This window comes from Oncorhynchus tshawytscha, linkage group LG15 (genome assembly GCF_018296145.1).
Source record: "Oncorhynchus tshawytscha isolate Ot180627B linkage group LG15, Otsh_v2.0, whole genome shotgun sequence".
Taxonomy (NCBI): Eukaryota; Metazoa; Chordata; class Actinopteri; order Salmoniformes; family Salmonidae; genus Oncorhynchus; species Oncorhynchus tshawytscha.
Window position 1 is genome coordinate 38,512,675 of NC_056443.1, and position 14,232 is coordinate 38,526,906.

Here is a 14,232-nt window from a genome sequence, read left to right on the forward strand (position 1 = left end):
ACAGAAACCCAGCCTAAAACCCCAAACAGCAAGCAATGCAGGTGTAGAAGCACGGTGGCTAGGAAAAACTCCCTAGAAAGGCCAAAACCTAGGAAGAAACCTAGAGAGGAACCAGGCTATGTGGGGTGGCCAGTCCTCTTCTGGCTGTGCCGGGTGGAGATTATAAACCTAGAGAGGAACCAGGCTATGTGGGGTGGCCAGTCCTCTTCTACATTCCAGTTATCGTTGTGAAGCATAAACGAAATAAACACAGACTACGTTGATTCACACTCCACAGATCATGAGGATGTCTTCTTTGTCTGCCTGTGACCTACCGTTATTGATCACCAGGCCTGAGAGTCATGTTTATTTTACACAATGTTTCACCAAATAGCAAACATCTTACAAGGTAAGCTTTCGGTTTGGTCTGTGTTTGAGCTATAATGGGGGGTATGAAATTAATCCTTCGGTTGATAGGAACAAATGTAGACTATTGCCAATGTTATCTGATGTATGACTTAATGTAAACATCTAATGTCCACCCAGTGACTATATCTTTGTGCATCAAAAATATGATGTTGCCTGTGTCGTGTCTTTGGCTCTGCCGGATTAAGTGATATGACATGCTATTCTATAAAATAATTTCTCTGTAATTAATGTTACCTGATTGAGCTAATCATGTAAATGTAATTAACGAGAGAGTCAGGCACCACAAAATAATATTTATAGAGCTCTTATCTTCCGAATAAACTCTTACAGACCTAGTAATATTTTACATCAATAGCAGTCAATATTAATCGTCATCTTAATTCAGTCTCATCTGAAAGTTGTAAATTCTTGGTTTTCTGCACGAACCCTGGCTAACAAGTTGAATCAGCAATACAGAGTTGGGTTTAATTATTTATTTACGAAATACCTAACTAATCACACAGAATTACACATACACATAATTAAATCATAACTTGATTACAAATTACATCATAAAGGAAAACGTCCCTAGTGGACGGAACAGATATGACAGCTGGTTACACAAAAGAAAAGGGGCTGGGTTGAGTGAAAGAGCGGGAAGACTGAGGAACAAAGGGAAGAAGCTGGGCTATCGTAAATACAGTATCTTATGCATTCTAAATTACCGCCCATTTGAAAAAGGAAAATGCTATAAATATTTACTCTGAGCTGCGCTTCGGTAGGTTGGTGGTAGATGGAAGGCCGTGTTGTCCAACCGAGTCCTTTGTCCTTTGAAGAATGTCTCTGCTGGTCAATTGGATACGTTGTAGTAACGTCGTTGTCTGATAGACGGGATACTCTGTCTGTTCCTTCCTAACCCTCATTTGCAGCTGGTGTTGCTAACTCAACGGCTAGAAGGTATCACTTCTGTAGTGAATAAGAGTTCAAAGTTCATACCATTCGCAACCAAAGCTCACGCTGATGTTGGCTTCGTTCTGGGGTCATCTGAACCATTCTGACATCGGGCCGTCGTCCCCACATCCTCGGAACAGGAGGTTATATTGTTGTCAAGGGCTTTTTAGGAAGGGAGAGGAGGGCGTGTTTGAAAAGTTTTATAGCCCATGTCCCTTCACAGGGGCGGGCCACTGATTGAGCAGGACCCTATCTTATGAAAACCCAAATCTCACATTTTAGAAGCTAAAATCACATTTCATCCCATCACGAATAATTTCATATTCAAACATTTAAATTGAACAACAATTCCATGTGAATCCGATAACTCCGATGTGTAGACTTTCCACTGTAGAGTTTATGTCATCTTATAATTGATGAGAATGTCTCAGATGACAACCAAACTGACATCATATTCATTAAGTACCACCGCATATGTTCAATTGGTCGGATTACCAGAATATTGTTCATTTCCCCCCACATACTGATGTTCCCAGAAGGGAAAAGGGGGGAAGAGGTATTTATGACTGCCATAAACCAATCCCCCAGGCCAACGTCATGACACCTGCTTACACCCTGTAGGCATCCATTACACAGGGGATTGGCTACTATGGCACCTTGACTAAAAAGGCAGCAACTATGAATAACTATACCGACGTAAAAGCTTCTCAAGAAGGATTGGATCCACTTTTAAATCTGTAAGTAAATTATTTTCATGACTTTATATAGATCATTTACATTGTGTATTTCTTTTTTATAAGTTGTCTGCTTTTTGTGCTTTGGATTTGGTTTACATTGGCCTATGTAACAAGGCATTTCAATGTTATATCATTCCAAAGTAGTTATTGTCTATGTTTCATATTAGTTCACTGTTTGCTGTTCTAAGTTTTATCCTTGTAACTTTGGAGAGGCCACTAAACTCTCAGGGTCATTGGAGAGGCCACTCAACTCTCAGGGTCATTGGAGAGGCCACTCAACTCTCAGGGCCATTGGAGAGGCCACTAAACTCTCAGGGCTATTGGAGAGGCCACTCAACTCTCAGGGTCATTGGAGAGGCCACTCAACTCTCAGGGCCATTGGAGAGGCCACTAAACTCTCAGGGTCATTGGAGAGGCCACTCAACTCTCAGGGCCATTGGAGAGGCCACTAAACTCTCAGGGCCATTGGAGAGGCCACTCAACTCCCAGGGTCATTGGAGAGGCCACTGAACTCTCAGGGCTATTGGAGAGGCCACTCAACCCCCAGGGCCATTGGAGAGGCCAGCCCTGGTGAATCAGGAGAGGGAGCAGGCTTGCTGGGGCTGGTGAATCAGGAGAGGGCGCAGGCTTGCTGGCGCTGGTGAATCAGGAGAGGGCGCAGGCTTGCTGGCGCTGGTGAATCAGGAGAGTGCGCAAGCTTGCTGGCGCTGGTGAATCAGGAGAGGGCGCAGGCTTGCTGGCGGGGGTGAATCAGGAGAGGGCGCAGGCTTGCTGGCAGGGGTGAATCAGGAGAGGGCGCAGGCTTGCTGGCGCTGGTGAATCAGGAGAGTGCGCAAGCTTGCTGGCGCTGGTGAATCAGGAGAGGCGCAGGCTTGCTGGCGGGGTGAATCAGGAGAGGGCACAGGCTTGCTGGCAGGGGTGAATCAGGAGAGGGCGCAGGCTTGCTGGCGCTGGTGAATCAGGAGAGTACGCAAGCTTGCTGGCGCTGGTGAATCAGGAGAGTGCGCAAGCTTGCTGGCGCTGGTGAATCAGGAGAGGGCGCAGGCTTGCTGGCGGGGGTGAATCAGGAGAGGGCGCAGGCTTGCTGGCGGGGGTGAATCAGGAGAGGGCGCAGGCTTGCTGGCAGGGGTGAATCAGGAGAGGGCGCAGGCTAATCTCTTGCAGACTTCGTTTTTGGCCGAGTAGATGACATTACAAACTTGAAATGTGAAATATTTTTAGTCATGTTACTGAGGGAGAGAGAAGAATGCAGAAAACATAACATTATGTCAGAACATTGTTAAATCTCAGGTAACCATTTGGTTTCTGTCAACAGATAAGGTAGGACAGCCGTGAGTTGGGGAGGGGTGAGGAATTGTGGCTGAAGTCAGGTCAGATGAAGTGAGAAAGAACAGGAGTCACTAAAGTCCTGTCTAGCAAACAGAGATGTATTGTATTGGCTGTCTAGATCTGCAAGGAGGAGACACAGCATATGAGGTATAAATATATGTGCTTGTGTAAGCACGTATTTTGTCTTACGCAGCTGTGTAACCCAGTGGGTGAATAAACGTGGTTTGAGATATCATCCGTGAGTTTTACTCTGGTTATTTAGAATCTAACACTTAGCTCTAAGAATAAGTAAGTTCAAGAAAACGAGCTGCGACGAGGTAGGACTTCGTTCAGCACTTTCAAAATGGACACCGACCGAAATGCAGATCTATGTTAGTTCAGATAAATTCAGCAAGATGTAGGGGCCTTTAACTTTACTCTTCTTTAATTAAGTCACAGATGTAACAAAATGTGGGGGAAAAATCAAGGGGTCTGAATACTTTTCCGAAGGCACTGTATTTGTTTAGCACTTTTGAAATGTACAGCGATGGAATTCAGAACATGGGCCGTTCTTACACTATTCCCCCTGTACACCAAGTCAGAACCTTGGGATAATTAAAGGGGGCATATAAGCAGACAAAAAAAAGTTTACAATATTCGATGATGACATTTCTCTAAAACAGGTTATAGGCTACAAATGCACTACCAAGTCATAACAGTAGGCAAAATTCTGTGTGCTACTAACAGCTTACTACACAACATACACTTAGTATTACTTTCTTAGCTACGGTATACATACACTACCGTTCAAAAGTTTGGGGTCACTTAGAAATGTCCTTGTCTTTGAAAGAAAAGCACTTTTATTTCTCCATTAAAATAACATCAAATTGATCAGAAATACAGTGTAGACATTGTTAATGTTGTAAATGACTGTTGTAGTTGGAAATGGCAGATTTTTTTATCAGCAACCATCACTCCTGTGTTCCAATGTCACGTTGTGTTAGGTAATCCAAGTTTATCATTTTAAAAGGCTAATTGATCATTAGAAAACTTTTTTTGCAATTATGTTAGCACAGCTGAAAACTGTTGTTCTGATTAAAGAAGGAATAACACTGTCCTTCTTTAGACTAGTTGAGTATCTGGAGCATCAGCAGTTGAGGGTTTGATTACAGGTCACGGAGAGAGAGCATATGTCCCTGTGGTTTGCGTCCTATGGCTGGAGCCAAACATCCCGGGGCGGGGGTAGGGTACATGAAGACCAGGATCGTCTTCTTGGTTGGCGTGCGCGTGTCAGGGAGGGGGTACTGTCACGTGTGCTCCCTCTCCGGCCTCTAGGTCACCCGGCTGCTTGTTTATGGTGCACACACGCACATAATGATCACCTGGTCTCCATGATGTCCCTTTGGTTTCTTCCCCAGTCGTCGTTGTTTCATGCCGGTGCTGTTTGTGTTTATTGTTTTGTTGTTATGTTGTTATGTTATGTTACTCCATGAACTTACTTCCCGACTCTCAGCGGACATCATTACATTTCCCCCCAAAACTTTGCTCAACATCAGAATGTCGTTTAACACCTCCAAGCGAATCTACGTAATGCGCTGTAGTGCACCCAAAGTTGTTTTCCCGTGCTTTGTCTCCATTATTTCTTGATGTGCATCCGTTCTAGCATATTAATCTGTATTGACATTGGTCTTTATTCCTTTATCCAACATATCAAAACATGGTATCTGTCACCTTTATTTCCTTTGTTTTGTCTTTATTTAGTCAGGGTGTGAGTTGGGGTGGGCAGTCTATGTGTTTTTCTATGTTGGGGTTTTGAGTTCAGCCTAGTATGGTTCTCAATCAGAGGCAGGTGACGTTAGTTGTCTCTGATTGAGAATCCTACTTAGGTAGCCTGGGTTTCACTGTTGAGTTGTGGGTGTTTGTTTCCGTGTGAGTGTTTGTTTCCGTGTGAGTGTTTGTTTCCGTGTGAGTGTTTGTTTCCGTGTGAGTGTTTGTTTCCGTGTGAGTGTTTGTTGCCACACGGTACTGTTTCGGTTTCGTTCATGTTCACGTTCCTTGTTTTGTATTTGAAGTGTTCAGTTTATGTCTTTAAATAAACGTTATGGACACTTACCACGTTGCGCATTGGTCCTCCGATCCTTCTCGCTACTCCTCCTCAGAAGAGGAGGAAGAATGCCGTTACAGTATCAGAAGTGGCTCAAAAACCACACGTTTGTTATTTTTGTAGCTAAGTACAGTATAGGCGCAGGTACGTTCCATATGAAAACACACACGGTTTCCTACTCCTACTCACACCACTGATCACCTCGTTGTTAGCTGGCTAGCTAGCATCACTACCTACCTCGATGACTGAAGGCAAAGAGATCTCCCATTCCATCGCTATGGCAGCGAACATTCCGCCACCAAATCCCATGGTTCTCACAGGGGACTGGAATACTAATTGGGACAACTTCAGGGATGAATTCGAGGACTATGCGCTGGCGACCGGTCTACATGAGAAACCCAACGAGGTACAAGCGGCAACTCTAAGGAGTTTAATGGGCAGCGAATGCAGGCACAATCTCACCCTCACAGCACGACAACAGCATGATGCAAAGGCTATATTGGATGCATTGGAGAATTACTTCAATCCCGCCAGGAACGTCATTTACGAGCGGTTTGTTTTTGGAAGCTCCAAACAGGAAGAGGGTGAGTCAGTACACAAATTTGTAACCCGTTTGAGAGAAAGATCCGTTACTTGTGAATATCGGGGACTGAAAGAAGATTTGATTCGTGACAAAATAGTAGTGGGAATTGCAAATAAGGATACACGCCGGCATCGACTGAGAGAGAGAGGCTTTACATTAGTAACTGCCATTGAAATGTGGCGCACTGCCGAAGTCACTGACATGAGAATGAGAGCAATGGAAATTGAAACCCTACGCTCCGAGGTTGATACTGTTCACGCTGTTGCCAGGCATTCAGACAAAACCAATCGAGGCAGAGTAATTCACCACGAACGGTGAACACAGAGAGCCCTGTAGCATGTAAATACTGTGGGAATACACACACACGAGGCAAAGAGCACTGCCCTGCCTACGGAAAACCATGCAGAGCTTGTGGAACTAATAATCACTTCTCCAAAGCAACAGAAGGGTAAGATTCACTGTGTTGATGATGTCACTCAGTGTTCAGAACTGTGAAAGTGACATTTACATGCATGGGGCTGTACACTCAAGAGGGAAGAAATTGTTTGTGACACTATGATTACACAACAAGCAACAACAATATCAACTGGATTCCGATGCTACATGCAACGTAATGAGCTACAAAGACAAAATCAATCTGGCACCTGACACACATCTATTGCCCAGTGATACTAGACTAAAGCTGTACTCAGGAGAGCTAATGAGCTCTATGGGCACCTTTGAGACCGAATGTGTTATTCGGGGACGCAAACACAAGCTGGAGTTTGAGATTGTAAAAACCAGTCAACATCCTCTCCTCTCAGGCTCTACATGGGAACGCCTGGGACTGATGCAGGTCACTGTACCAAATGACCTGCACATTGTGGATCATGTTCAGCATGGACCCCTGTCCAAAGAACAACTACTCAGCAGAGATGACGATGTATTCAACATGACTGTTGAATCTGTGCCTGGGGAGGTACACTTTGAAGTGGATGAGAGCATCACTCCAGTCCAGTGTGCTCCTCGCAATGTGCCCTGCGCAATGAAAGTGGCTGTGAAGGCCCAGCTGAACCAAGCACTGAAACGATCCCACTACATCATGCCGACACTAGAGGATGTCCTCTATAAGCTTCCCAAGGCCAGGATTTTCACCTTGGCCAGAGAATCATTCCTTCAATGCAAGCTGGACGAAGAAAGCAGCTTCTGGACCTTCTGGTCGGAAACGCTGGCTCAAGCTCCCGTTTGGTGTCTCAGTGGCGTCTGAGATATACCAAGCAGCAGTTACTGGCTGGGCTTGAACCCATCGCCGATGATGTCCTGATCGTAGGCTGTGGTGACAGAGACGAAGAAGCAGAACGCGACCACGATGTGAAGCTCTTGGCACTGATGATGCCGATCAGTTAAGCTTCGTCTTGGCCTGAAGAAGCTGCAGTTCAAGAAGAAAGACGGCCACATTCTGTTGGCCAAAGACCTGAAGCCGGACCCAGACAAAGTCAGAGCGATTCTCGACATGCCAATCCTGTCTGATGCAAAAGGAGTACAGCGTCTCATCGGCTTTGCAAACTATCTTGTTCATCAAAGTTCATGCCACACCTATCAGCAGTCTGTGAGCCTCTGCGCCGGTTGCTGGACAAAGACACACCATGGCACAGGCTACCCAAGCACGAGGCCGCAGTGCAGGAGATGAAATCTCTGGCTTCATCCATGCCAGTGTTGCGCTACTATGACGTCACAAAGCCTGTCACAATCCAGAGCGACTCCAACCAAAGGGGACTTGGATGCTGCCTTATGCAGAAAGGCCAGCCTGTTGCATTTGCCTCGAGAGCGCTCATCCCCACCAAACAAAACTATGCACAGCATTGTCTTCTCCTGCCAGCACTTCCATCGCTACTTATATGAACGAGAGCTGGTCACCGCTGAAACTGACTACAAACCACTCATTGCAATATTCAGTAAACCTCTCCTCAATACACCCAAGAGGCTTCAAAGCTCCTGACTCTGCAAAACTACAGTCTGAAGGTCGTCTACAAGCCAGGAGCAGACAAGTACATCAGCGACACACTGAGCAACAGCACAATGTACAGGCAGAGACACTGCTTATCAGCAGCACACTGAGCAGGACAACAGCACTATGTACAGGCAGAGACACTACCTATCAGCAGCACACTGAGCAGGACAACAGCACAATGTACAGGCAGAGACACTACCTATCAGCAGCACACTGAGCAGGACAACAGCACAATATACAGGCAGAGACACTGCCTATCAGCTGCATGCCATCTGTTCGTTACAGCAGGAACAACGAGATGTTCAACAGATCAATCAGGGAGACTAGTTGAACATCACAGATCACCGCCTAGCCCAGATCAGGCAACACACTGACAAGGACGAACACCTACAGTCACCGAAGTCCATGGTTTGCACAGGTTGGTCGTATCTGAAAGAGACACCTTTCATAGTGAGAGAATACTGGACCTTTCGAGATGAGATCAGCGTGCAAAAATGGCGTCTTGTTCAGAGGTCAGAAAGTCGTTATTCCCAAATCACAACGTCCAGAGGTGCTTACCCACATACACTCCAGTCATGTTGGAGGTGACGCATGCCACCGCCAGGCTCGTGAAACATTATAGGCGGAAATTAAAGACTTTGTCAGCAACTGTACCACATGCAACGAGTACGCTCATGAACAGCAAAAGGAAGACATGAGGTTGCACTAACTGCCCACAAGGGCCTGGCAAATCGTCAGCATGGACTTATTCAGTCACAGACAAAAGGACTATCTTCTCATCGTTGATCACTACTCTGACTTTTGGAAAATTGAACTGCTCCCTGACTTGTCTGCAGAGACGGTCATAAAGCGCTGCAAGGCGCAGTTTGCAAGGCAAGGTCAGCCTGACAAGGTAATCATGGACAATGGCCCACAATTCACTGTACAATTCAATCGTTTCGCCTCAGAATGGGAGTTTGACCACGTGACCTCTCCAAGATACCCAAAAGCAAATGACTTGGCAGAGTCAGCTGTCAAGATTGCAAAAAAATCTCTTAAGCAGGGCCTTGCGTGACAGCAACGACCCATGGTAAGCAATCTTACAGTGGAGGAACACACCCATCGAAAACATGGACAGCGGCCCAGCAAAGTGGAGGAAAACACCTGAAAACATTGACAACAGCCCAGCACAACGCCTTCAGTCCAGATGTCTGAAGACTACCATCCCCGTAGCTAACAAGCTACTTGAGTCCTGCGTCATGGTTGGCGTCACGGACAAACTGCGCCACAGAAAGCAGCTCGCTAAGTGCTTCTACGACCGGACTGCTCGAGACCTACCAGAGCTGGAGGTGGGTGAAACGATAAGGATGAAACCACTGCCGGGAGACCACACAGGACTTTGGAGGCTGGGCACATGCCTACAGAGAGTTGCACCACGTTCTTACCTGGTGGATGTTGGTGGCTCCCTCTATCGTCGCAATCGGGTGGATCTGCGCGTAGCAGAGCAGACAAACCAGAACACGCCATACACTCACCTAGATGAGCGGGATCACAGTCCAGGCCTAAGGGTAAGGGGCGCAGAATTGAGACATGGGCCAACTGAAGGTGAGGCTTCTAACCCACCAAGCTCTCCTGCTCGTGGCCCTACCCCTGTCAGAGCTTACTCACGGGTGGGTCGGCTGTGCATGTCACCGGACAGGCTTACTCTGTAAGCAAGAGACTGTTAACTTGTCCTCTGTTTATAAAAAATGTCAAATTAAACATTTAAATTAAAAAAGAGAAAGATGACAACTGAAGTAAAAAAGAAAATGTCATGTTTTTTCTATTGTTATGACCTGACTGTTAAGAACATAATGTTATGTCTTTATGTTTACACTTTCTATTGAAAAGGATGATGTTACGGAGTCTAGTTGATAGGACTGTTCCCTGGACTCCGTGTGTAGGGATCTGTGCTTGAACAAGGCTATTGAACTTGACATTGGTGTCTGTTTTTATTCCTTTATCCAACATATCGTACTGAAACAGCGCTCTCTCAACACACACACACCCCTCCGGTCCTCCCCACCACCCACTCAGCAACAGCCTGCCTCACTGCCTGACAGTCAGCAACAGGTCACAGTGAAATATATATTCTTTAAGAAATGCCATGGCGGCTCAGGGGCAACTTAGAAATAGCCCAAAAGCACCCGGCGACCAATACATTTTCACCAGCGACATCATTTTCAAAGTAGTCCAATTTAGTTTGAAAACCGCCAACATGGCTACAATGATGTTGACATGATCCGTCCAACAAAGCTAGGTAGATATAACGTGATTTAACATAATTTTATCTGTGGCCAATGAGCCTTCTTGGATGGGCACTTCTAATGTAACTCTATGGCAGCACCCAAGGGGGATGAACTGCTTACCTCTCCCTGGCTGCGGTCCAAACACTTAAAAGACACACCCTATCCCCTCAGCCCTCAAATTAAGTGGACACTTCTGATGACGTCTGACATCTGAGGAGTATACACTTGCAGGGCGAGGGAGGTAGGAAGGATTTTTAAATGGACCGGCCTTGCCCGGAAATTTGTCACTCCTTCATCCTGCGATGTGTTTTCAGTCACCGGTAGCTTGTGGGTGCTTTATATGCTCTACATTCAATTATGAGTGCATGTCTACTTATATTAACTATATAATTATTAATATAGGCTTACTGTATGATAGCTAGCAAATTAATTAGCTAACTAACATTAGCCTGCCTACTGTATGATAGCTAGCAAATTAATTAGCTAACTAACATTAGCCTGCCTACTGTATGATAGCTAGTAAATTAATTAGCTAACTAACATTAGCCTGCCTACTGTATGATAGCTAGTAAATTAATTAGCTAACTAACATTAGCCTGCCTACTGTATGATAGCTAGTAAATTAATTAGCTAACTAACATTAGCCTGCCTACTGTATGATAGCTTGTAAATTAATTAACTAACTAACATTAGCCTGCCTACTGTATGATAGCTAGCAAATTAATTAGCTAACTAACATTAGCCTGCCTACTGTATGATAGCTAGCAAATTAATTAGCTAACTAACATTAGCCTGCCTACTGTATGATAGCTAGTAAATTAATTAGCTAACTAACATTAGCCTGCCTACTGTATGATACCTAGCAAATTAATTAGCTAACTAACCATTAGCCTGCCTACTGTATGATAGCTAGTAAATTAATTAGCTAACTAACATTAGCCTGCCTACTGTATGATAGCTAGTAAATTAATTAGGTAACTAACATTAGCCTGCCTACTGTATGATAGCTAGTAAATTAATTAGCTAACTAACATTAGCCTGCCTACTGTATGATAGCTAGTAAATTAATTAACTAACTAACATTAGCCTGCCTACTGTATGATAGCTAGTAAATTAATTAGCTAACTAACATTAGCCTGCCTACTGTATGATAGCTAGTAAATTAATTAGCTAACTAACATTAGCCTGCCTACTGTATGATAGCTAGTAAATTAATTAGCTAACTAACATTAGCCTGCCTACTGTATGATAGCTAGTAAATTAATTAGCTAACTAACATTAGCCTGCCTACTGTATGATAGCTAGTAAATTAATTAGCTAACTAACATTAGCCTGCCTACTGTATGATAGCTAGTAAATTAATTAGCTAACTAACATTAGCCTGCCTACTGTATGATAGCTAGTAAATTAATTAGCTAACTAACATTAGCCTGCCTACTGTATGATAGCTAGTAAATTAATTAGCTAACTAACATTAGCCTGCCTACTGTATGATAGCTAGTAAATTAATTAGCTAACTAACATTAGCCTGCCTACTGTATGATAGCTAGTAAATTAATTAGCTAACTAACATTAGCCTGCCTACTGTATGATAGCTAGTAAATTAATTAGCTAACTAACATTAGCCTGCCTACTGTATGATAGCTAGCAAATTAATTAGCTAACTAACATTAGCCTGCCTACTGTATGATAGCTAGTAAATTAATTAGCTAACTAACATTAGCCTGCCTACTGTATGATAGCTAGCAAATTAATTAGCTAACTAACATTAGCCTGCCTACTGTATGATAGCTAGCAAATTAATTAGCTAACTAACATTAGCCTGCCTACTGTATGATAGCTAGTAAATTAATTAGCTAACTAACATTAGCCTGCCTACTGTATGATAGCTAGCAAATTAATTAGCTAACTAACATTAGCCTGCCTACTGTATGATAGCTAGTAAATTAATTAGCTAACTAACATTAGCCTGCCTACTGTATGATAGCTAGTAAATTAATTAGCTAACTAACATTAGCCTGCCTACTGTATGATAGCTAGTAAATTAATTAGCTAACTAACATTAGCCTGCCTACTGTATGATAGCTAGTAAATTAATTAGCTAACTAACATTAGCCTGCCTACTGTATGATAGCTAGTAAATTAATTAACTAACTAACGTTAGCCTGCCTACTGTATGAAAGCTAGTAAATTAATTAGCTAACTAACATTAGCCTGCCTACTGTATGATAGCTAGCAAATTAATTAGCTAACTAACATTAACTAACCTGCCTACTGTATGATAGCTAGTAAATTAATTAGCTAACTAACATTAGCCTGCCTACTGTATGATAGCTAGTAAATTAATTAACTAACTAACATTAGCCTGCCTACTGTATGAAAGCTTGCAAATTAATTAGCTAACTAACATTAGCCTGCCTACTGTATGATAGCTAGCAAATTAATTAGTTGCATTCATAAGACCTTTTGATTGCAAATTAATTGCATAACATTAGCCTGCCTACTTTTGATAGCTGCAAATTAATTGCATAACATAAGACTACTGTTTGTTGCATTAATTGCATAACATAAGACCTGCCTTTTGTAGCTGCAAATTTGTTGCATTCATAAGACCTGTTTTGTTGCATTTGTTGCATTCATAAGACCTGTTTTGTTGCATTTGTTGCATTCATAAGACCTGTTTTGTTGCATTTGTTGCATTCATAAGACCTGTTTTGTTGCATTTGTTGCATTCATAAGACCTGTTTTGTTGCATTTGTTGCATTCATAAGACCTGTTTTGTTGCATTTGTTGCATTCATAAGACCTGTTTTGTTGCATTTGTTGCATTCATAAGACCTGTTTTGTTACTTGCCAGTTCTGATTGTGAACTAGTAGTTTTGAGATGTTTTATGCATGATGAAGTTTTATATTGATCCAGATTTGAGGTATATTTTATTATACTGTTGGAGTAACTTTTCTAAAGCCTTGATGTTTACTTTATATATTTAATCTTTCTAAATATATATTTGAAATCAAAACAAAACCCCAAAATAATTATATTCTATTCTCTCAATTGTATGTTTGTATCGGTTTACATTTCTATTTCAACATCCTCTCTTTCCTGTGAATAAAATACTGTATATTCTTGGAACGTCTACTAAATTGGAACGTCTACTAAATTGGAACGTCTACTGAATTGGAACGTCTACTGAATTGGAACGTCTACTGAATTGGAACGTCTACTAAATTGGAACGTCTACTGAATTGGAACGTCTACTGAATTGGAACGTCTACTGAATTGGAACGTCTACTGAACTGGAACGTCTACTGAACTGGAACGTCTACTAAATTGGAACGTCTACTGAATTGGAACGTCTACTGAATTGGAACGTCTACTGAATTGGAACGTCTACTGAATTGGAATGTCTACTGAATTGGAACGTCTACTGAATTGGAACATCTACTACATTGGAACGTCTACTACATTGGAACGTCTATTACATAGGAACGTCTACTACATAGGAACGTCTACTACATAGGAACGTCTACTACATAGAAACGTCTATTACACAGGAACGTCTACTACATAGGAACGTCTACTACATAGGAACGTCTACTACATTGGAACGTCTACTACATAGGAACATCTACTACATAGGAACGTCTACTACATAGGAACGTCTACTACATTGGAACGTCTACTACATAGGAACGTCTATTACATAGGAACGTCTACTAAATTGGAACGTCTACTAAATTGGAAGGTCTACTACATAGGAACGTCTATTACATAGGAACGTCTATTACATAGGAACGTCTACTACATAGGAACGTCTACTACACAGGAACGTCTATTACATAGGAACGTCTACTACATAGGAACGTCTATTACATAGGAACGTCTACTACATAGGAACGTCTACT